The sequence below is a fragment of the Lepidochelys kempii genome, chromosome 8 (genome assembly GCF_965140285.1).
Source record: "Lepidochelys kempii isolate rLepKem1 chromosome 8, rLepKem1.hap1, whole genome shotgun sequence".
NCBI classification, from domain to species: domain Eukaryota; kingdom Metazoa; phylum Chordata; order Testudines; family Cheloniidae; genus Lepidochelys; species Lepidochelys kempii.
The window spans coordinates 53,585,038-53,607,919 of NC_136387.1; the positions used below are offsets into that span (position 1 = coordinate 53,585,038).

At 48.8% G+C, this 22,882-nt stretch overlaps 1 protein-coding gene across 1 annotated transcript in view; it reads left to right on the forward strand.

The window, feature by feature from the left end:
• The window catches only part of CACNA1E (calcium voltage-gated channel subunit alpha1 E), a 420,129-nt gene that overhangs the window by 214,579 nt on the left and 182,668 nt on the right, over window positions 1-22,882 (forward strand). The window lies entirely within an intron of this gene.

Here is a 22,882-nt window from a genome sequence, read left to right on the forward strand (position 1 = left end):
TTGGCAGGGGCTTGGCATGCTCCACTCGTGACATGCTTACTCTCACGGGCAAGAGAATGACCTCATTCTAACGTGCCAGATGGAGTCATGTTCAGCTCTCCTCAGTTAGAGCAGTGGTGTCACCTGGACATTGGGACTCTGTGGTGGAAAAGCAAAATAGGAAAGTGGGAGCGTGTGGGGGGTTCCTGTTCAAAATGAAGGGCAGATTGTTTTGATGAGGAGGTGGTCAGCTCTGGTACTGGAAGCAGGGGCTGTGTTAGAATTTCAGAACTGGGGCATGGAAATGTTCTTCTACCAGCCACTCCAAAAGTGCCTTCTGGGGCCCAGTCACTAGTGTGCTGGCTTCTGCTTTCTCAATAAAAATAAATAAATAAAATGAAGAAAAACAGAAATGAAAGCAGTTCAAAGCAGTGGGAATCCATTTCCACATAACGCTCCCCTCAGCAATCCATTATGCTGGGGCGGGGTGCTGACTTCATGGATGGTTGTCTACCAAGCACTTCTGGACTCCTGGGAATTGTTGGGCATGCCATATATCACTGGACTGGTGGTTATCCCTGGGTTCGTGATTCAGTCTCAGGTTTCACCTCTGGATCTGATATCGAAAGATGTTCGCGGTCTATATATAGATAATATGAAAGCAAACAAACATCATTTTCTTTTGGTAAACTTGCTAGAATGATGATAATTTGCAAAGACAAATCAAATGATCAGGACTCCTTAGCTTCCCAAGTGCAATCCCTCTTGGACAGGGACCTTTGGAAAAGTGGAGTGTATGGAAACTGGCATCCAAGATTCAAAGTGGGGAAAAAACTCATCCAGACTGCAGCTCTAGTCCTTTGTATGTGTTGTGCTGATTGAAATATTGCCAGTCCATGCAAAGAAGCCAATTTAGTATATAGAAGCAGGTGGCTCCTGTCATTTGTGGATCTCAATGCACATTATTAATAATAATTAATGAAGTGCTTAATTAATAAAGCCTGGCATATCCCGTTTTATTACATCCCCCCATGTTGCAGAGAAGGTAACTGAATCACTGAGGTGCAGTGAGTTGCCCAAGGTTTATTGCCTAATCAGAGACCGAGCTGGGGTAGAGTCCAGGACACCTGAATCCCAGAGCTCAGTTACGTTGTCATGCCTGCTGGGGAGGTTTATGCTTGGGTACAAGGTCCGAAGAGGAAAGGGCTGGAGTGTTGTTGAAGGTGGCAGTTCCCCACCTCATGGGCAGGCTGTGGAAATGGGATAAAACAAGGCTAAGGGTGGCACTGGCCATCTTGTTCAAATGTCTGCTGCCTAGGTATAGCTCATGGCTGCAACTGCCCGTCCACATCTCCTGGAAACGAACGCTGATGGGCTGGTATTCCGTGTTGCATTTAGAGAGACTCCATGTTGGGACAGTCCATGCAGGAGCACCTGTTTGATTGCAGTGAGTTCCGTCACTTGTCTAGCTGCTAAAGCCAATGAGGCAGGTCCAGGGAGTGCATGAATGTGTGTGTCTCCAGGAGTACGCCGTCATGGGGCAGTATCAACCATTCACTGTTCAGTGTCCACTAGGCAGGATGCATTACTTGGGGCATTGTTGGTTCCCTGCTTTGATGGGAGGGAGATGAAGGGGGTCTTGCCAGAAGTACAGTGACGGGCGATTCTGATTGGTTGCTGGCATGTTTGACAGATGGTCTGCTATTTAGAAATGTCTGTTTGGTAGAAGAACTGGGGTGAAGGAGCAAGGGACTGTGGCCATGGATTCTGCCTGCCCAGTGCCAGTAGTGATCACAGGACCTGGAGGGATTTGATGGGAAGCGCATACATCTCTGCTTTCTGCTGATGGTTTTCTGTTTGTCAGAGGACGTGCCTCACTCTTCAGAGAGTAACAAGCAGGAGATAGTCTATTTCCTGGTGGATTTGCAACATCTTTTCTGGTGTGCCATAGGTTCAAACTGTAAAGTGTGCTGGGTCACGCTGGATGGGATGCGACTCACAATGGCCCTACAATGCACAGGTATGAGGGGTGGTCCTGTGCCCTGGGGATTGGGTGTGCGTGGAATTGCAGCTGGAGATGATCTCATGGGCTTGTCTTTGGTGTCCCTTTCTTAATGGCTTGGCCATTTGCCAGTTGGAGAGCAGCCCCTCAGGCTCAGCTGTCCATCCCCTTCTTGTGCTGTCGCCCGGTGCTCACCCACTGGCACATTCAGGCCATTTCCCTCTGGAGCTTGCTCCGAGTCTGCTCTCGCTAGTACCCATGCTAAGGAAGCTATTTCAGCCCTGAAAGGTTGCTATGAACTAATGAAATCCCATTGGCAGGCAGTGCCATGTCTGACCCTTCTCCAGGGCTACCTTAAGCAGCTAGCTCACTTCTGGGCTGTACGTACAACAAATACTCGCACTCCGAAGGGCTGTGATTTAGGAGGAGCAGCTGGGTGTGTGCATGTGGGGTATTCCTCCTCGCTTACTCCTTAGCAATGTTGAACACAAGGAGAAAACCCTCTCCCACTGCTCTGAGCCATCGCTTCCCCCAGGCACCCTCCTACTATCCCTCCTTGTCAGGCTGGTGAGGGCATGGCTGGCTGTGCTGCTCCTTATTGCAGCCGGGTCAACTACTGGTTTCTCTTCCCCACGACCCAGCAGTGCTTGGCTTGCAGAAGCAGCAGGGTCAGTGAAATTGATCTTATCTCGGTATCCTCTTGGGAGCTTTCCAAGCTGGCTCCTGGGCCAGATGAATGATTGTAGGGAGGGGAGCAGCGGCCTCTGCTGAGACAGATCAGTGTCTTTCCGGCATCATTTTGCATCCCCCTTCTCTTTCCACAGTGATGGCCTTGGCTGTGACTCGCTGTCCGGGGACTGGTGCATACATAAATTGTAGACTTGCACTGTGGCAGACCCAGAGCAGCAAGGAGATAGTCAGCTGTGCCGAGTCTGTGGACGCCTCAGGGCGGCAGATGTCCCAGAGAAGTACCATTCCCCTCTCCCCCTGCCCTCCCTGGGGTGGAGTGGGCAAGCCCGTCTCTTCTTTCCAGGATGGAGGTTTCCTGGTTTATAGCTCCTGAGAAGCAGGCTTCCAGATGAGCCCCTGCAACTGGGCTGGTTCATGTCACCTGGAGGGTGGATGAGGGGGAGGTTGCAGGGATATTCCCCCCAGTCTCCTGGAGAAAATACAACCTCACCCCCTATTTACACTGACAGAAACATGGAAGGGAAGCTCCCCAGTGGGCTTCGGATGGGGCAGGCAGCCTTCCAGATGGAGGGGAATAAGCAGGAGGCTCTGGCTTGAATCTGTCCGTCAAAAAGCTGGGCATGCCCTGGGATGTGGGAGGGGGGCTGCATGGGCGGGAGCTGTGTAGACAGCCCTCACCAGACCAGGGCCCTTCAGTGGAGAGGCAAAGGGGGTTTCTGGCACAGGCCTCCTCTCAGTGTGGGGACATGGGGAAACACTGGCTTGAAGGGGAAGGTTACCAGTCACCTTTCCCCTCTCTCCCTGCTGACCATGACTGACAGGCGGCTGAGTCAGCACTCTGAACACGTTCCCAATTTCTTTTTGAGCTTCTCCGTGCTCTGGGCCTGGTGCTCTGGTGCCAGGGAATCAATCGTCCAGGAAGGGCTGTTAGCTCCATACAACCCCGACATGCTGACAAATGTCAGGGACCCAGTTACCAAGCGCATAGGCCTCAACAGCAAGTGTCCTCGGTGTTTATTGAGAAAGCGCTCCTTTTTCTGGGGGTGGTTCCGAGGGCAGCACCTCCTCCTGCCTCCCTCACATGAGACCTTGCTCTTGCCAGCTGTTGCATGGCTTTTACCCTGCCAGCGATGCACCTCTCCCAGCCCCATTCTTCTATGGATCACTACCTGTTATAAGAATATTTGATGTTTGATGTATAAAGGATCTTCTAAGGAGGCCACTGCAATACTTGAGCCCATCTCTCCCACCCATCCAAGACCCGGTTCTGAGTTCGGACTAAGATCCATGCTGTCACATCTGAGAAGTAAAAGCTTGTGTAACTAGGAGATGAGGTAGGCTGAGGTTTGAGTGCTGTGGCATACTCAGGACACTACCATTGGTGTAGTGTTTGCCTTCACACCCTGTTACCTGAGGGGATTTTGTGAACCCCTGCTGCTCTGGGCACTGGGTTGGAAGATGTGGGTAAGATGCAGAACAAGTTTTGTTGTTCTGTGTAATGGATTTGTCGATTGATCATGAAATTGCCAAGTGTATTTGCTGTTCTAAATTATTAGAGGATTTCTTCAGCAAATAATTCTTGGGCTGTCAATCATTCATGAATAGCTTGTGGTGAATATTTGCGCTGTGAAGTTCATGCTGGGTTGGTTAGTTACATAAGTCAGGTAATATTGTTTCTGCCCCCTGCCTAGGTGACTTACGTAACTAATCAGCTGAGTTCAAATGCAGGATTTTGCAATCAAATATGCAGATTGAAATTTGCTTTCAACAAGTGTTTCAGTGTTTGAGCTTATAAGTCTCTGTTCAGGAGGATAATGGGGTATACAGGCTATTCAAGGTTTATCAAGTGAAGCTCCCGGATACCAAAAAATTCCTGGGGGAAGGAGGACACTGTCATTGAAGTGGAAGATATGGTCCTTGGGAACTGCTCTGGAGTTTAGAAAGAAGCCCATCCTGTTGATCTCTGAGGAGCTAAACAGTTCAGGAGTCTGGATCAATGTTAACCAATCAGAATGCGTACATAATTGACTGCATCTTGACTAGATAGTGATCCTTTTTTGACGAGCCAATCAGCACACACAGATATCTGGTTCTTGACTGGCTCATCAGGAGTTAAGACGGTGTTCTTTTTCACAGACCTGTAGCTCATTTCCCCCCTTTACAAAGTGTCTAATAGGAAAAGCTGTTATGCTTTTGAAATCTGTGGCCCTAATGTAGGGCTGTTGAGATCTTTATGATGGAAACATTTGGATGGTATGGAACAATACATATATTGGATTCATGTTTCCATGAACAGGCTGCGAATCTGTCCTGTTATTGTGTTGACATTGACTTTGCCTCAATCAATATTTATTTCTTAGATCAATAAATCTGGATATTCATCCCAACGGAAACCAATAATCAGAATTGACTAATGTTCTAGCTTCTACTTGGTAGCTAACATCACATGATCTGGAGTGGCTCATGACCAAGAGTGCCAACTTTAGAGCATGAAGAAGAGCTCTGTGTGGCTCGAAAGCTTGTCCCTCTCACCATAGATGCCGATTTTTCATTGTGCCGGGGGGGTACTCAACTCCTGGCTCTGCCCCAGGCCCTGCCCCCACTCCACCCCTTCCCTCATTGCCCCACCCTGCTTCACCTCCTCCCACCCCTGGTTCTCCTTGCCCTGCCTCTTCCCATCTCATTCCTCCCCCTCCCTCAGCACACTGCATTCTCGCTCCTGCCCCCAGTCCCCTGCATGCTGCAAAACAACGGTTTGCGGGTGGGAGACATGGAAAGCAAGGGGAAGGTGTTGATCTAGGAGGAGGGGGAGGTGCTGATAGGGGGGCTGCAGGTGGGTGCTGAGCACCCACCATTTTTTCCCCTGGGTGCTCAGAGCACCCGTGGAGTCAGCGCCTATGCCTCTCACCAACAAAAGCTGGTCCAATAAAAGATATCACCTCCCCAAATCTTGCCTCTCTAACCTCAGGGCAGGCTCTTAAAAAGAAAGGCAGACACCTCAAACTGGTGGCATCTCCATAATTAGATTTCACAAACCTAGTAACAAATGGTAGGTTTCAGAGTAACAGCCGTGTTAGTCTGTATTCGCAAAAAGAAAAGGAGTACTTGTGGCACCTTAGAGACTAACCAATTTATTTGCGCATAAGCTTTTGTGAGCTACAGCTCACTTCATCGGATGCATACTGTGGAAAGTGTAGAAGATCTTATTATATACACACAAAGCATGAAAAAATACCTTCTCCCACCCCACTCTCCTGCTGGTAATAGCTTATCTAAAGTGATCACTCTCCTTACAATAAGAAAAGGAGTACTTGTGGCACCTTAGAGACTAACCAATTTATTTGAGCATGAGCTTTCGTGAGCTACAGCTCACTTCATCGGATGCATGCCGTGGAAACTGCAGCAGGCTTTATTTATACACAGAGAATATGAAAAAATACCTCCTCCCACCCCATTGTCCTGCTGGTAATAGCTTATCTAAAGTGATCATCAGGTGGGCCATTTCCAGCACAAATCCAGGTTTTCTCACCCTCCACCCCCCCACACAAATTCACTCTCCTGCTGGTGATAGCCCATCTAAAGTGACAACTCTTTACACAATGTGTATGATAATAAAGTTGGGCCATTTCCTGCACAAATCCAGGTTCTCTCACCCCCTCACCCCCCTCCCAAAAACCACACACACAAACTCACTCTCCTGCTGGTAATAGCTTATCCAAAGTGACCATTCTCCCTACAATGTGCATAATTAAGGTGGGCCATTTCCAGCACAAATCCAGGTTTTCTCACATCCCCCCCACCCCCATACACACACAAACTCACTCTCCTGCTGGTAATACCTCATCCAAACTGACCACTCTCCAAGTTTAAATCCAAGTTAAACCAGAACATCTGGGGGGGGCGGGGGTAGGAAAAAACAAGAGGAAATAGGCTACCTTGCATAATGACTTAGCCACTCCCAGTCTCTATTTAAGCCTAAATTAATAGTATCCAATTTGCAAATGAATTCCAATTCAGCAGTTTCTCGCTGGAGTCTGGATTTGAAGTTTTTTTGTTTTAAGATAGCGACCTTCATGTCTGTGATTGCGTGACCAGAGAGATTGAAGTGTTCTCCGACTGGTTTATGAATGTTATAATTCTTGACATCTGATTTGTGTCCATTTATTCTTTTACGTAGAGACTGTCCAGTTTGACCAATGTACATGGCAGAGGGGCATTTCTGGCACATGATGGCATATATCACATTGGTGGATGTGCAGGTATACGAGCCTCTGATAGTGTGGCTGATGTTATTAGGCCCTGTGATGGTGTCCCCTGAATAGATATGTGGGCACAATTGGCAACGGGCTTTGTTGCAAGGATAAGTTCCTGGGTTAGTGGTTCTGTTGTGTGGTATGTGGTTGTTGGTGAGTATTTGCTTCAGGTTTCGGGGCTGTCTGTAGGCAAGGACTGGCCTGTCTCCCAAGATTTGTGAGAGTGTTGGGTCATCCTTTAGGATAGGTTGTAGATCCTTAATAATGCATTGGAGGGGTTTTAGTTGGGGGCTGAAGGTGACGGCTAGTGGCGTTCTGTTATTTTCTTTGTTAGGCCTGTCCTGTAGTAGGTAACTTCTGGGAACTCTTCTGGCTCTATCAATCTGTTTCTTTACTTCAGCAGGTGGGTATTGTAGTTGTAAGAAAGCTTGACAGAGATCTTGTAGGTGTTTGTCTCTGTCTGAGGGGTTGGAGCAAATGCGGTTGTATCGCAGAGCTTGGCTGTAGACGATGGATCGTGTGGTGTGGTCAGGGTGAAAGCTGGAGGCATGCAGGTAGGAATAGCGGTCAGTAGGTTTCCGGTATAGGGTGGTGTTTATGTGACCATTGTTTATTAGCACTGTAGTGTCCAGGAAGTGGATCTCTTGTGTGGACTGGACCAGGCTGAGGTTGGTGGTGGGATGGAAATTGTTGAAATCATGGTGGAATTCCTCAAGGGCTTCTTTTCCATGGGTCCAGATGATGAAGATGTCATCAATATAGCGCAAGTAGAGTAGGGGCTTTAGGGGACGAGAGCTGAGGAAGCGTTGTTCTAAATCAGCCATAAAAATGTTGGCATACTGTGGGGCCATGCGGGTACCCATAGCAGTGCCGCTGATCTGAAGGTATACATTGTCCCCAAATGTGAAATAGTTATGGGTAAGCACAAAGTCACAAAGTTCAGCCACCAGGTTAGCCGTGACATTATCGGGGATAGTGTTCCTGACGGCTTGTAGTCCATCTTTGTGTGGAATGTTGGAATCCTTACAATGTGTATGATAATCAAGATGGGCCATTTCCAACACAAATCCAGGTTTTCTCACCCCCCACCCCCCCACCCCACACACAAACTCACTCTCCTGCTGGTAATAGCTTATCCAAAGTGACCACTCTCCTTACATTGTGTATGATAATCAAGGTGGGCCATTTCCAGCACAAATCCAGGGTTTAACAAGAACGTCTGGGGGGGCGGGGGTAGGAAAAAACAAGGGGAAATAGGCTACCTTGCATAATGACTAAGCCACTCCCAGTCTCTATTCAAGCCTAAGTTAATTGTATCCAATTTGCAAATGAATTCCAATTCAGCAGTTTCTCCCTGGAGTCTGGATTTGAAGTTTTTTTGTTGTAAAATAGCGACTTTCATGTCTGTAATCGCGTGACCAGAGAGATTGAAGTGTTCTCTGACTGGTTTATGAATGTTCTAATTCTTGACATCTGATTTGTGTCCATTTACTCTTTTACGTAGAGACTGTCCAGTTTGACCAATGTACATGGTAACAAATGTGAACTCCCAAAGTACTACAATCGTCTTGTAATGCAGTCACAGACAGTCCCTTTAGACACTCCATCTTGCCACCCAGGCGAGCTAGACTATCTGATAAATGAACTGAAGAAGAGCTCTGCGTATCTCAAAAGCTTATCTCTCTCAGCAGCAGAAGTTGGTCCAATAAATGTTATTACTTGACCCATCTTGTATCTGTGATAAATGGTCATTTACACCGAAGATCACAAAATATTTAGGTTGTTCCTAGTCTCAAGAGACAAGTCATTTTCCAGAGGTCAATTTGTACCTTAGATCTCACACCAGAGACAACACTTGTAGCTAATCCTGTAATAAATAACTAAAGATGTATTTACTAGGAAAAAGAAATGAGAGTTATTTACAGGTTAAAGCAAGTGAGCATATATATGCAAACGAGTGTCCGTCTGTGACAAGTGACAGAGTTTTAGTGACAGAGTTTTAGTAATCTGTCAATTCAAAATGTCTTTCAGGGCTAACCCATGCTAAGCAGTATGGTGATCTCTTTGCTTATGTTTAGGAATCTTTGCCCCGCAGGGTCCAGACAGCATGAAGGAGATTCAGTTTCTTCTTGTGAGAAATTTTTATCCCCTTCACTCCAGAGTACAAACTGATGGGATGAGTTCATGCATAGGTCTCTCTTTCCTGGAGGGAGTTAGGAATACAATCAACAGGGCCTCTCTTTTTGATGCTACACAATACCTCATTTGCCTTCAAAAGGCCATCTTGTAGGCAGGATTAGCCCTTTAATTAATGCTTCTTTTCCTGTTTGCTGAGTTACACAATTACAGAGGTTTACAATGCAAACTTTACACCAAGGGCTATAGAGGTTATAAGTGAGATCAATACATGCAGCATCCTACAAACATTTTATAAAGTCCAAACATGGTAAACACATTCTTATCAATGTAACATCTAATAATCTATTTGGATAATGACAGGTTTCAGAGTAACAGCCGTGTTAGTCTGTATTTGCCAAAAAAAAAAAATTATTTGGATAATGCTAACACACAGGTGAGTCAGAGTGCTTTCCAGCTATCCATTTGTAAGTGTTCAGTGAGGCCTGGGATCTTGGCATGAGCTGGCAGCTGGTCTGACAGTGACACAGCTAACACTACAGTTAAGTATATCATCTTTTTCTGTTTCTAACCTGTATTTCCATATAATCATAATTTTCTGAAAAAATGCTTTTTTTCCATGCTTGCTTTTCATCTGAAAGGATGGGTTTTTTTAAATGAGAGCCAAAGTCTGTTCTTCATTTGGAGGTATGAGTGTTTGTGTGGAAAATGTGTTTTTCCCTGTTGGTATATATATATATTTTCATTTTTCCCTACACACAACTAAAAATTGGCCAGCCTTTGAAATTTGAATTGTCAGCTCTCATTGAGTAGTATGTCCATGATCAAATATGGACAAATATTGGCTGGAAATTAGCATAATTATCAACATTAGAAAACTGCCTATTGAGCATATGTAGGATCTTAGCACTCATCATTTATGTAAACAGGGACACTACTACTGACACCAATTACCATCTTTACTGCTAGTCTCAGCAGAGACACTAAGGACTGAATGGGTCTGGAGAATCAACTCCCTTCTGCCCCCTAATGGTGGCTATCCACCTGACAAGACAGTGGGAGAAGCTTACACTGCCAACGTCCAACCATGCAGTACCTGCTCCATAGACTTAGAGAGGACTTTTGTCCCTAGAGCTGTCAGTCAGGGACCTTTCACCTGAATTAAATTCACATGAAATAATTTTAGAAAGCAGGGAAGGAGAAAAAAAGGGGTTAACTCCTTGCAAACAGTTAGATGGGCGTGCTCTGCACACTGTGATTCTTTAGTATTATAGAATTTGTATTGGATTTCCCATAGCAATTACAGTAATAATACAATGACAAGACACAGCAGAGAGAGAGACAGAGTTGGGAGAACTTTTTTAATATTCAAAAAGACAGTCTTTGCAAACTTGTAGGGAGACCCAGCTTTTATTAATTGCAGATGCTATTGGCCGGGCTTCTGTAGTGTGGTCCTGCTGATCCATCAAGCCTCACTGATACCTGCCAGATCCAATTCTTCGACATTTTTACACCTGTCGAATGCAGAGAATAGACTTGCCTGGAGAAGGGCTTAGAGGGAGTGAGGATCGATGTAAACCAGCTAGATTTTGCTGGTCCTCTCCTCCCACAGCCTTAGTTCTGTGTGAGTGGTGATGATGCGGGAAGCAGCAGATGAATTATTGACTGTGTAAAACCAGGATAAATAAATTGGGGTCAATAAAATAAGTACTAGCTTCAGGCCTTTTAACAAGAGTTTAATAATGGCTGCTGTACCTGAATGCCTCTTGGAAGCCCTGGGGGCTTTGTGGTTTTCATTAAGGTACTTCATGTGGTGGAACGTGGCCAGGGCGAATGAATGAATGAATGAACGAACAAACACTGGCATTTCGCAGTGCCAAGGGGTAGTGCCATGCGAAGTGCCGTGCCACTAACCACCTCACAACTGGCCTGACAGAACCAGCCTGCACTGGAGGGAAAGATGAGTAGCCTCCGAGGTATAGACCTTCCATTGCGGAGTGCCGAGGGGAATTCTGGGTGAGAGTCCCCCCAGTGGGGGGTAAGCAGCGTTTGCTGGTGCATCCTATCCCAGCTGTGCTGTTCACTGGGAAATCCTCTTTGCAGTTACAGCCCATGCTGTGCCATGGCTGGGCTGAGGTGCAGGGGACAGTTGTTAAACTGTCTTATGAGGAGAGGCTGAGGGAACTGGGGATGTTTAGTCTTCAGACGAGAAGAATGAGGGGGGATTTGATAGCTGCTTTCAACTACCTGAAAGGGGGTTCCAAAGGGGATGGCTCTAGACTGTTCTCAGTGGTAGCAGATGACAGAACAAGGAGTAATGGTCTCAAGTTGCAGTGGGGGAGATTTAGGTTGGATATTAGGAAAAACTTTTTCACTATGAGGGTGGTGAAACACTGGAATGCGTTACCTAGGGAGGTGGTGGAATCTCCTTCCCTAGAAGTTTTTATGGTCAGGCTTGACAAAGCCCTGGCTGGGATGATTTAGTCGGGGATCGGTCCTGCTTTGAGCAGGGTGTTGGACTAGATGATCTCCTGAGGTCCCTTCCAAATCTGATATTCTATGATTCTATGATTCTAAACAGCTGTGTTTCTATTGTTGTAAACCTCTAAAAAAGACTGAGAGGCAGAGGGGCTGCTCTGGAGCATTTGTTTCCCATAGCTGGTGACATGTTTCCTACATGATGGTCATGGGCCCGATCCTTACTCTCCTTCTGGGAATCCCCTAGAAGGGTTGGCACAAGGCGCGGAAGAAAGCTCTTAGGTTCCCACCCCAGAATTTCCTCCATATTTTTATTTATTGAAGGGGCAGGCTTAGGGGAAGGGCTTTTCCCTTGTCCCCCTCCATACTAGCAGAGTAGCAGGCAGCTCAGCCCCCACATTTTGCAGATCCTTTGAGATGTGCTGGCGTCTCCAAGGATCTTCTTGAGAGGCAGTATCTTGTGCGCAGAGGGCTGGCCTGAATCTCTGCCTGCTGCTACCCTTCCCACAAGCCTACAGCTGCGCGGTTCCAATGGAATCCTGCCCAGGAGGCTGCTCCTGGCACCCCCATGAGGTGTGAAGCAGCTCTGCACAAGAGAGTTTGCCTTCTGGGGCTGATTCCCCTTCAGGCTTGAGGGAGAATGGTGTGTGTTCTCCAAGTCCATGGACAAGAGGAGATTGTGCCACGGACGTGGCTGTGCTGAGCCTGTGAGGTCATTCCCTCCCATGGGTGTATTTTGTGCACGGGTATATGCGTGCATGTGTTCTCTCGCTCTCACCCACACAAACACACATACAGAGAATTGCTAGCGAGTTATTTCCCAAGAGCAAACGTCTCCATTTCAACAGGTGAAAGAGAACATTGTTACCCAGCTGTCTGTCCACCTATAGCTCCTGCTCCAGTTAGTGCTCTGACCCCGCTCATCAAGGAAATCTCTGTCCTTTTACCCTGGGGAAGAATATCATCTGTTTCTCCTAAATGGAGCTCCTTGCTTCCTGTGCAGCTGCGCTCTACTCCTCCTCTATCTAGCACCTAGTATCCCATGACATTAGCAGTTCACACATATTAACTAATCCCCAAAACTCCTGGGAGGCCACTATCATACTCTCCACTGTACAGACAGAGAATCTGTCTTGTCAAAGTCAACGTAGCACGTGGTTGGCAGAGCTGGGATTAGAACCCCAGAGTTCCTGGCTCCAAGTCCTGGACAATCCATTAGACAACGCTGTCTCTCAGATGTTCCCCACTTAAGGGGGCTTGATTTGTGTGCTCTTTCCATCTGTCTCAGGCTGACAAATGCTACCTGCAGGTCTTTAACTGAACACCCAAGCACGGCATAAGGTACATTCTCTCTGGACCTGATCCAAAACCTATTGAAACCAAGTCTTTCCACTGACTCCCATGGGCTTTGGATCAAGCCCTGAATGCAGGCACTGTATTGAAGGCACTGCTCCTTGTTTCCTTCCCCCTCTCTCCTGAGTACCCTGTTCCTCCTCACAATAAGGGAGCCATCAGAGAGCCTTGTATCTATCCATCTGTATTCAGCTTGTGCTGCTGCGGAGAGATGAACCCATTAAAGTTTGATGCACTGTCAGGAGCTGCCCAGAGGGGAAGGGGGTGGCTGGCGGAGGAGGAGCAGGGAATCTTTCCCCTTCTGTGGAAGGGGGGAGCTGATGTCCCTGTTTCTGGGTGTGTGTGTGTGCATGTGCAGCCTGGCATGCTGTGTGTGTGTCATCCCATGTGAAAGCACCTCTGTATCTTTACCCAGCTGCTGGTATCTCCCTGTTTTTGTATCCAGTGGAGAGCTGTGAGCACAAACAGCGCAGTAATTGTGTCCCTTTAGCTGCATTTTCTCTTTATTACCAATTTGGCTTAAAAGGCTTTAAAAGCCTTTTCTCTCTTTTGGAGAGAAAGTATTTCATTTGTATGAATTGCTCTAGAATAGATTCCCTCCTTTCCCAGCTCGGAGAGTTGCCGACCTCCCTTTGGCCCAGGCAGCGATTTCGGGATCCCCCCCAGTGTGTTTGCTGGTATTCCCAGGTCTGTGCTGCCGTAACAGCAGCTGCATGCACTGGGGATGATGGCTCAGAGACCCACTAGACCAGTGCTGTTATGGCAGGTGTCTCACGGTTGTGGATCTCTCTTCCACCAGAACTGAGAGTGATCCCAGACCTTCCTAGCTAGCAATGGGTCCAGTCACACCTGCCAACAGCTAAATGGATCATGATTTCAATTCCGTTCGCTTCTTAGGTGAGGGCGTCCCTGAGGATGTGCAGTGGGTCTGTGCCTGCACTGCTTTATTCCTTGTGTCCTCGTTTAAAGGCCTGTCGAAACACGACCTACTCTGAATGGGAGCCCCTGACATGCAAGGTGCAAGGCCCTGCATTTTTAACCGACCTGCTGCCTGCACAAAGTGGGGAGGGCCTTTCAGGGCTGCTTTCCTTTCTCAGAGATGGGTACTGTGAACCTCACAGACATTCCTCGGTGAATATCCATCCTTGAAGGCAGGTTACAATGTGGGTCTAAGTTACCGAGGGCGTTTCTTGACTGGAAAGTGGGAAGGCATGGATAGAAACACCTGTAAGAGAGGAGATACACCATAACATCAGGGAGTCCCTATCTAACAGCGAGACCCTGAGCAGCAACGTGACTGTCATGAGGAAGTCTATGGCATTATGTGGCCACAGAAATGTGGCTGTTTGCCAGTGCATGAAGGTTGTCCTATAAGGCAAACAAAGGGGCAACCTTAATTTTGAATACAAGCTAATTCTCTGGTCAACCCAGACAAGAGCCCCCCCTTCTCTCTTTTATTAAATCAGTGAATCATGAATGCTGCTGGTTACCTACATGATGCCTTCCCGATCTCCCTCCCCCTCTCCCCCCTTTTCTGTTCTTCCAGGACAATTAGGAAAGTGCTTAGTCTTTGGATTCGATGAATAATTAATTCCAAGGCTTTGTGAATGATTCATGTGCCATATGCGATGGTGACAGGATGTGTGTGACACTGTCACCTCGTGCAAGGGCCATGCCATTTTCCCAGCCTAGCAGAGGGGTTGGTGTGTGGGAGGAGAGGGGGGGTTCGCGCTGTGAGTGGCTTGTCTGGATGAAGATGGTTTTGGGGAGGTGGTGGGAGCACAGGAGAGGCAGGGATAGGCTTCGTACAGGCAGAGCTGCGTGTGTACTCGCAGCATATGGGCCGGGTCTCCAGGGGGCACCTCCTGCCAGCTTCATTGAATGAATGGGGTCAGAGAGTCCCTGTGTGTGTCTCCCACACAGACATGACTGAGGCCATCTGGTTCCTGCAGTCTGAGTCTCTGCCACATTCCTTTCTCAGCCCAGGAGGCGACTGTAGAGACAACTGATTCTCTGTCGTCATCTCTGGGCTTGATACTGAGTGGTGCTGGGCACCTGAAACTCCCATTGATGTGAATGGGACGTTCGGCTCCTCTCAGAATCAGGCTGTCTTTCTGTTGCTGAGCAATGCTTCACCTGCCACCTTCTGTTTGGGCTTTCTAGGTACGAACCTGCAAGATGCTCGAGGGGCACTACTCCCACTGACTCTAGTGGGAGCTGAGGGCTCCCAGCAACATCTCCCAGGAGGCCCTCGGCACCTTGCAGGATGGAGTCCTCTCAGAGCCAGCTGATGGGCTAGGAAGCTGGGAATGGGTGACAGGGGGTGGATCACTTGATGATTACCTGTTCTGTTCATTCCCTCTGGGGCACCTGGCACAGGCCACTGTCGGCAGACAGGATACTGGGCTAGATGGACCTTTGGTCTGACCCAGTGTGGCCATTCTCATGTTCTTAGGTTATCATTCACCTGGAAATACTTCCACTTTGTATCGCTCTGACTGGCTGCATGTCTGCCTGTCATTCCTCTCCTTCCATCCACTCTAACTGCCTGGCTGGACAGGCTCCCCAGTTCTGTATAACACCCCCCACCTGAAGCAGCTCTTATATGTAAAGCGGGTGAATGAGGGAATCTTTTTGCTTGCCAGTCATGCCTGTGTTGTCTCGGGAGAGAATCATAGAATTGTAGGACTGGAAGGGACCCCGAGAGGTCATGTAGTCCAGCGCCCTGCACTCATGGCAGGACTAAGCATTAACTAGACCATCCCTGACAGGTGTTTGTCTAACCTGCTCTTAAAAATCTCCAGTGACAGACATTCCACAACCGCCCTAGGCAATTTATTCCAGTGCTTAACCACCCTGACAAAAAGTTTTTCCTAAACTGCCCTTGCTGCAATTTAAGCCCATTGCTTCTTGTCCTATCCTGAGAGGCTAATGAGAACAATTTATCTCCATCCTCCTTGTAACAAACTTTTATGTACTTGAAAACTGTTATGTCCCCTCTCAGTCGTCTCTTCTCCAGACTAAACAAATCCAATTTTTCCAATCTTCCATCATAGGCCATGTTTTCTCGACCTTTGATTATTTTTGTTGATCTTCTCTGGACTTTTTCCAGTTGGTCCACATCTTTCCTGAAATGTGGCACCCAGAACTGAACACAATACTCCAGTTGAGGCCTAATCAGAGTGGAGTAGAGCAGAATAATTACTTCTTGTGTCTTGCTTACAACACTCCTGTTAATACATCCCAGAATGATATTTGCTTTGTTTGCAAGAGTGTTACTCTGTTGACTCATATTTAGCTTGTGATCTACTATGACCCCAGACCCATTTCCGCAATACTCCTTCCTAGGCAGTCATCTCCCATTTTGTTTCCCAGATGTGTTCTCTCCCCGAATCCCCCACTCCCAGTGTCCTGATGGAGAATGAGATCAAGCGATAGGGCTGCACAGAGGGTTCAGTAGCAATTTCCCTTTGGAAATATGAGTAACGAGGAGTGGCAAATCGTCCAGAGTCACCTGGAGAGCTAGGCAGAAAGGACCAGATGTGGGGAAATTCACCCTCTGCACAGCTGGTCCTGCCTCAGGGCAGTTAACTCTTAACCCTGTCAGGCTAGCTCTGGGGACAGGTTTTCAGGGAGATCGGGGCTGGGGTACAGTCCAGAAGAGGAGAGATGGGGGTTCAGGGAACAGAAGGGGCTGGTATCATAAGGCTGGTACTGAGTTTAGACTGTTTAGAAACAGGAACTGAGTTTAGAAGGGTCTTCTTTATTTTTAAATCCTGTGGGAGTTGGATTCCTCAGGTTACTAACATTGGGGGCCAGATCCTCAGCTGGTGCAAATCAGTGTTGCTTTACTGAAGTCGCTGGAGCTACACCAACTGCCTCTCCTGTGTTGTCCATGAGCTTCATGCATCCCCATGCATCACCTCAGGCAGCATTTTGAAATGTGTGGGCTGTTTGGAAATGAATCCCTGTCTCTCCTCCGCAGCCCCTTGTCTTCTGGGTTACCCTCTCCTCCTTCACGAACCCATCAGACCTTATAGAAAATCTTAGGCCTCTTCCCTCCAAAGCAGCATGCCCCATGCCATGGCCTTGAGATTGCTGAGATGGGATTGAGGCCTGAATTTCTATGTGCTAGAAGTCCTAGGTCACATGGGGAGCTGAGTAGGAAGCAAAGCCCTCACGTCATGCCAGCAAGGAAGGAATAAAACCAAACTCTGTCCCTGTTCTCTGACTTCCATTTCTCTGTGTTAATACAGACCTCTTCCTGTTGAGTCACAGGCTGCTGAGTGGCTGGTGGAAGCTTGGACCTGCTGCCTGGATGGAGTTCTGGTTAGAAATGTGACCCGAGGGGGAAAGAGGTTAAAGGGTTTATTCGTAATCAGATGCCTGTATTGAGAGACAGTATCTATTGCTAACTATAGGCTAAGTGTTAGAACTGGGCCCAGCCAGAGCATCGTAACTAAACTCCCCTCAGGCTTTGGATCGGGAGCTGAATACTGTGATCTGGGCCTGTCTCCTGACTCAGAGCTTACTGAAATCAATGAAGAGCCTCCCATTGAATTCATTAGGCTTTGGCCCAAACTCTGTAAGAGCATCATGGACACTGCAATTTTGGTTCACGTGGGTGCATCTGAATATTCCCTGTGGTGTGATCCATGTGGACTCTATCCCCCAGTCGTTGCTTTGAACTGTGGGTTCAAGCAAGCACCAGAGTGAAACTCAGTTCTCTTAGGTTTCAGAGTAGCAGCCGTGTTAGTCTGTATTCGCAAAAAGAAAAGGAGTACTTGTGGCACCAAGTACTCCTTTTCTTTTTGTGTTTCTCTTAGTTTCACAGTCTGACTTGATGCTGTGTGGTCTAAATCCATGCATCTCTGGGGCAGGGTGTAGGGTGGGGGCAAGGTCAGGGCACTGATTTACAGCCCTAATCTGTGAGGATTGGTTTTCTTGGTTTCTTAAGAGATAATGGATGTCTTTAGGCCGTGGTTTGAGATATCCTTGCTATGCCGCATCTCGGAGAGCTGGCTTTAAAGCTGCCACTGGTGCCAGCTCAAAGGAGGTATAATGAACTCCTTCAGATGCTGGGTGCGTCTCTTTGTTGGTGGAGACGTCATGCTGGATGCAGCTGGCCCCCGGGACTGATTGCTGTGGGAGCAGAGGGCCTGTGCCTGGCTGCGCATCTGGAGCTGTCTGGTGACTGTGCTGTTTGTGTTGGGGCTAGGCTCCAGTCTCCCTCGCAATTAGTTTAGGAGTCCACAGGATCATTTGTTTAAATAACATTGCACAAACATCAGCTCATCCAGCCAAATCCTTCATTATTAACTATGTGTTGTGCAGACAAGGCATCTCAGGGCTTAATGGCTTTAGGAACCTAGAAGTGTGCCAAGGAGGGGAGGCCTGGGGGATTTCATACCAATCAGTATCAGACTGGTCCTCTGTTGGATGTGATTCTGGGGTGGTATTGCCCCCCTCGTTGGCATGTACACAGGGTGTTTTTGTGGAACGGGGGAGGGGAGGGGGCGGGCGGGGGGCTGTCTCCTGGGCCCCGTCATGGTTGTGGGAGGGGATAGTAATAGAGGGACAGGCCTGAGAACAATGGAAGAGATTCAACCCAAGAGACCAGGGTCTGCCCCTGTGAACTGTGACCCCTCCCTGCATTCCCAGGGTCAGATCACCTGCCCGTCACAAGACCCAGCAACGGGGGCAGAGCGCTAGGGATCATTCAGTCCTGCTCCCCCTCCCCAGCAGCTGCTGAGTACCAGACTCTAGTGTCCTCCATGAGCTTGTGGGGGCTTGTTGCACAAGAGTCTGCATGGTGTTCTGAGACTTGATTTCCTTCTTTGCCACGCCCCAAACACAGGCTGTTCTCTTTCCTTGTGCTCTGCCCTGATGGGGTCACTGCTAGAGCTGAGAGGGTAGCTCAGTCTCTGTGCCCAGTCAGTCTTCTGCATCTCTGCTGCGGTCTTGTCTACACTGGGGTTTGCCCTGGCTTTAGCCGTCACTGGCCAACAATCAGCGTAACAGCACTGGTGAACCCCTAGGGCAGGGGCGGGCAAACTTTTTGGCCTGAGGGCCACATCGGGTTTCAGAAATTGTATGGAGGGCCAGTTAGGGGAGGCTGTGCCTCCCCGAACAGCCAGGCATGGCCTGGCCCCCGCTCCCTATCCGACCCCCCCCAGTTCTCGCCCTCTGACGGCCCCCCCAGGACCCCTGCCCATACCCCCCCTTCTCTCTGTCCCCTGACCACCCCTGGAACCCCTGCCCCTAACTTCCCCTGCCATCCCATCCAACCCCCCCATCTCCTTCCTGACTACCCCCTCCCCGGGACCCCTGCCCCATCCAACCACCTCTTCTCCCTGACAGCCCCCGGCCCCTAACTGCCCCCCACCGCTGCCTTCCACCGCCCCATCCAACCCCCCCTCTCCTTCCTGACTGCCCCCTCCCCAGGACCCCTGCCCCATCCAACCACCCCTTCTCCCTGTCCCCTGACTACCCCTGGAACCCCTTCTCCGACTGCCCCTCGCTGCCCCATCCAATCCCCTCCTCCTTCCTGACTGCGCCCCAGGACCCCCGCCTCATCCAACCACTCCTTCTCCCTGACCACCCCCGGAAGTCCTGCCCCCATTCAACCCCCCTGTTCCCCACCCTCTGACCGCCCCGACCCCTATCCACATCCCCAGCCACTGACCACCCCCCAAACTCCCCTGCCCTCTATCCAACCCCTCTCCCCCCGCCCCCTTACTGCCCTGCCTGGAGCACCGATGGCTGGCGGTGCTACAGCCGTGCCGCCCGGCGGGAGCCAGCCACGCCACCGCGCAGCACCGAGCACCGGGTCAGGCCGGGCTCTGCAGCTGCGCTGCCCCAGGAGCTCGCAGCCCCGCCGCCCAGAGCATTGCGCCGGCAGCACAGTGACTGAGGCTGCGGGGGAGGGGGAAGAGCAGGGGAGGGGCCGGGGGCTAGCCTGCTGGGCCAGGAGCTCAGGGGCCTGGCAGGAGGGTCCCGTGGGCCGGATGTGGCCTGCGGGCCATAGTTTGCCCATCTCTGCCCTAGGGTGTGTCTACACCGGAAGCACTACAGCAGCACAGCTGTAGGCTATTCTTCCATCACTGAGGTAAATCTACCTCTCTGTAACGCGGTAGCTAGACTCTGTCTGTCGACCTGTGTCTACACTGGCGCATAGGTCAGCTTAACTGCATCTCTCAGGGGAGTGAATTTTTCACATCTGGGTGTGACGTAGCTCGGTGGGCCTAACTTCGTAGTGTAGATCGGCAAAGCTGCTATTTGCACTGTTGGGGACCTTGGGAAAGTGCATAAGTGCAAATCACGGCTTATCCTGACACACTAGGGGTTTGCCATGGCACAGCTTCACCAGGGACTGAAATCGGGGCACCTGCCCCCAGTACAGACACAGCCTGCGAGTGCCAGCCAGAAGGGTGCCAGTCGTGGTGTCTCTGTGATTTGGTCACCAGTGCACTGAGCCAACTAACTCATTGTATGTATGTTAATGAATAGTCATCAGGTGGCAGGAACCATCCTGGGCTTGATATGCACCATCCCTCCAGAAGTCCGTCTGCTATACATGATCTCCTAAATCCTCCTTCGGTGAAATTGGCACTCTCAAAAGTACAGGTCCTGTTATCCGTGACTGAGCCAAAATGACTGCTGCCAAGCCCTGGTTAGAGCTATGATATGCTTGAACTCCTCTGTCTTTAGTTTCCAGGATAGGAAGCACATGTGAAAAGTCCTGCTAGGAGGTGTAAAATTCACAGCCATTTTCACAGCTCACACAGGCTTGTTAATACATGGCTTTTTTAATTCTCTCAGAAAGGGTGAGATCAGCTGACACATCTGAAACATCACAAGCTCCATGAACAGAAACCCAAAACTTTCAGCAGGAGGATACTTAATTTTTACAGATGATCTGGAGTTGTGTGGATCAGAACTTCCCCGCAACTCAGGGGTACTCAGAGCCAGGGTTTTGGTCCTCTCCCGTACAGATGGTCTGTGGAATTCAAAGCCGGATCCACACTCCCCCAAAATTCAGAATTTGGGGTTGATATGTTTCTATTCATTTGTTAAAGAAAAAAAAATTAGCAAGAGAATATTAATGTCTCCCTTCCCAAACTCTTTACTGGAGCCTGTGAGAGCCCTACCTCTGGGATACCTCAGGTAATGACCACCAATTCAGTCTTTACAGTAGTAACCATATTTAGTGCTATGGTTATGCATGTGAGAGAAGTACCCTGTGAAGGGGAAGGGGAGGTGGCAACTGAAACCCATTCACATCTCTCTGAATGATTCAGGTTGGGGTTGGAATTCCTTGCACGTTAGGTGACCCTTGCCAGCATAATGGCTGGTACAGCCATTTCTAGCCAGCAAAACTGACAGCAGTCTCAAGGCTGCTCTAAAATGTGCAGGGAGCTGAATTTCCCCTGGCTGGCTGCAGGACCAGTGGACGTAGCATCACCTTTGCACTACCTCTCCCCCAGCTTGCTAAGCAGAGCTCTAGCACATTTCAGCATCTAGCCTTAGGTGCTGTCACACCGTGGTGCTGCATCCCCACATTGCATGAGCGTAAGTATATTGGATACATTGTAGCTGTGGGCAGTAGGCCTGGCCCACAGGATATGGGATGGATGCTCCCCCAGCCCGGACTGCAGTGCTTCGCTCAGCAGTTTGTGCAGTTTCAAGCCAGCTCTCAAGCAATAAGTCTCTGAAGAGACTGGGTACTTTGCTGTTGTCTGGGGTTAAAGTATCCAGATACAGAATAGCTAAGAGACAGTAAGAGGGTGCAATGCCAATGGGGGTGGCTGTCTTGGGAGCAGGCTGGCAATTCTGTGAGTCAGCCCTGTCAGCAGGTGTGGTTAAGGAGATGCTAAGTGAATCTTGCTGACTCAGTGTTGCAGGTGTGGCTTGTTTATAGGTATAACGGAAGCGAGAGTGGCCTTCTGTCTACAGAGATCTTGGATCTGAGGCAGAGAGGACCTAGAGCGTGAGATGACCATTCCTGAGGTAGGAACCCAAAGAGCAGTAGCCATGCCTGAAGACAAGGCTTCGGCTGCACATCATGTTATGTTTGTTCATAAAGGTGACCAAGGAAAGGTGAGCCTGGACTCTGCATAATGGGCTAGATCTCAGCTGGCGTAAGTTGGTGTAATGCCACTGAAGCTATTGTAATTCATTAATGTATGCCGGCTGAAGATGTGGGCCCATTGTGCGCACTGTGTTTTAGAGCAGCTTGGGAAAGGCGCCTGCTACCAAGATGATCTCTGGACAACCAAAAACATCTAGAGAGTCACTAAACCATGGGGTACAACTTTATTGGCATTTCTGACTGAGAAGCAGTTCAAGAGGAGTTTGATGATGAGACTGTTGGTGTAGAAATTGCATCCTTGGGGAAAAGGAGTAGGAACGTAGACAAATATCAGTAATTTCCAGATGTTCACCTTTTCCCTTCTGTTTAACTATGTGAGTGGGTGAGCAGCTTGTTCACAAACAGTCATTTGAATTCCAAGTGGTTGTTTGCGTTGTCCATGCCTGTACCCTGTCTTAGTCTTTCCTTGTGGAGATTCGCAGAAGTGGGATTTTATTTGCACAGATGTCTGGGGAATGTGAATTCACTCATCATTATTTTCTCTTCCCCTGTTCACGTGTTTCAGTCAGTCCAAGAAGGGATTGGGAGCAATGCCACGTGGCTTAAGTGAACAACCAGGAATAATGTATAATGGAGAGTCCAAGTGAACAGTTTGCAAACATTCCCTAGGCTGAAATTGGTTTGTCTGAAGTACTGGGCAAATATGTAATAATAATGGATCCATTTGTACAAACTGGGATCGATTCACCAGCAGAAAAAAAGGGCTAAATTCATCTGGTAACTTATTTGCAGTGAATAATTTGACCTGCTCTATTAATTGTGAAGGAGCCTCCCTAGCAGAATAAAGTGGCTGAATAACCCTTGAGGGGCCTTTTCATTTCATTATAAATGTTAATTTGC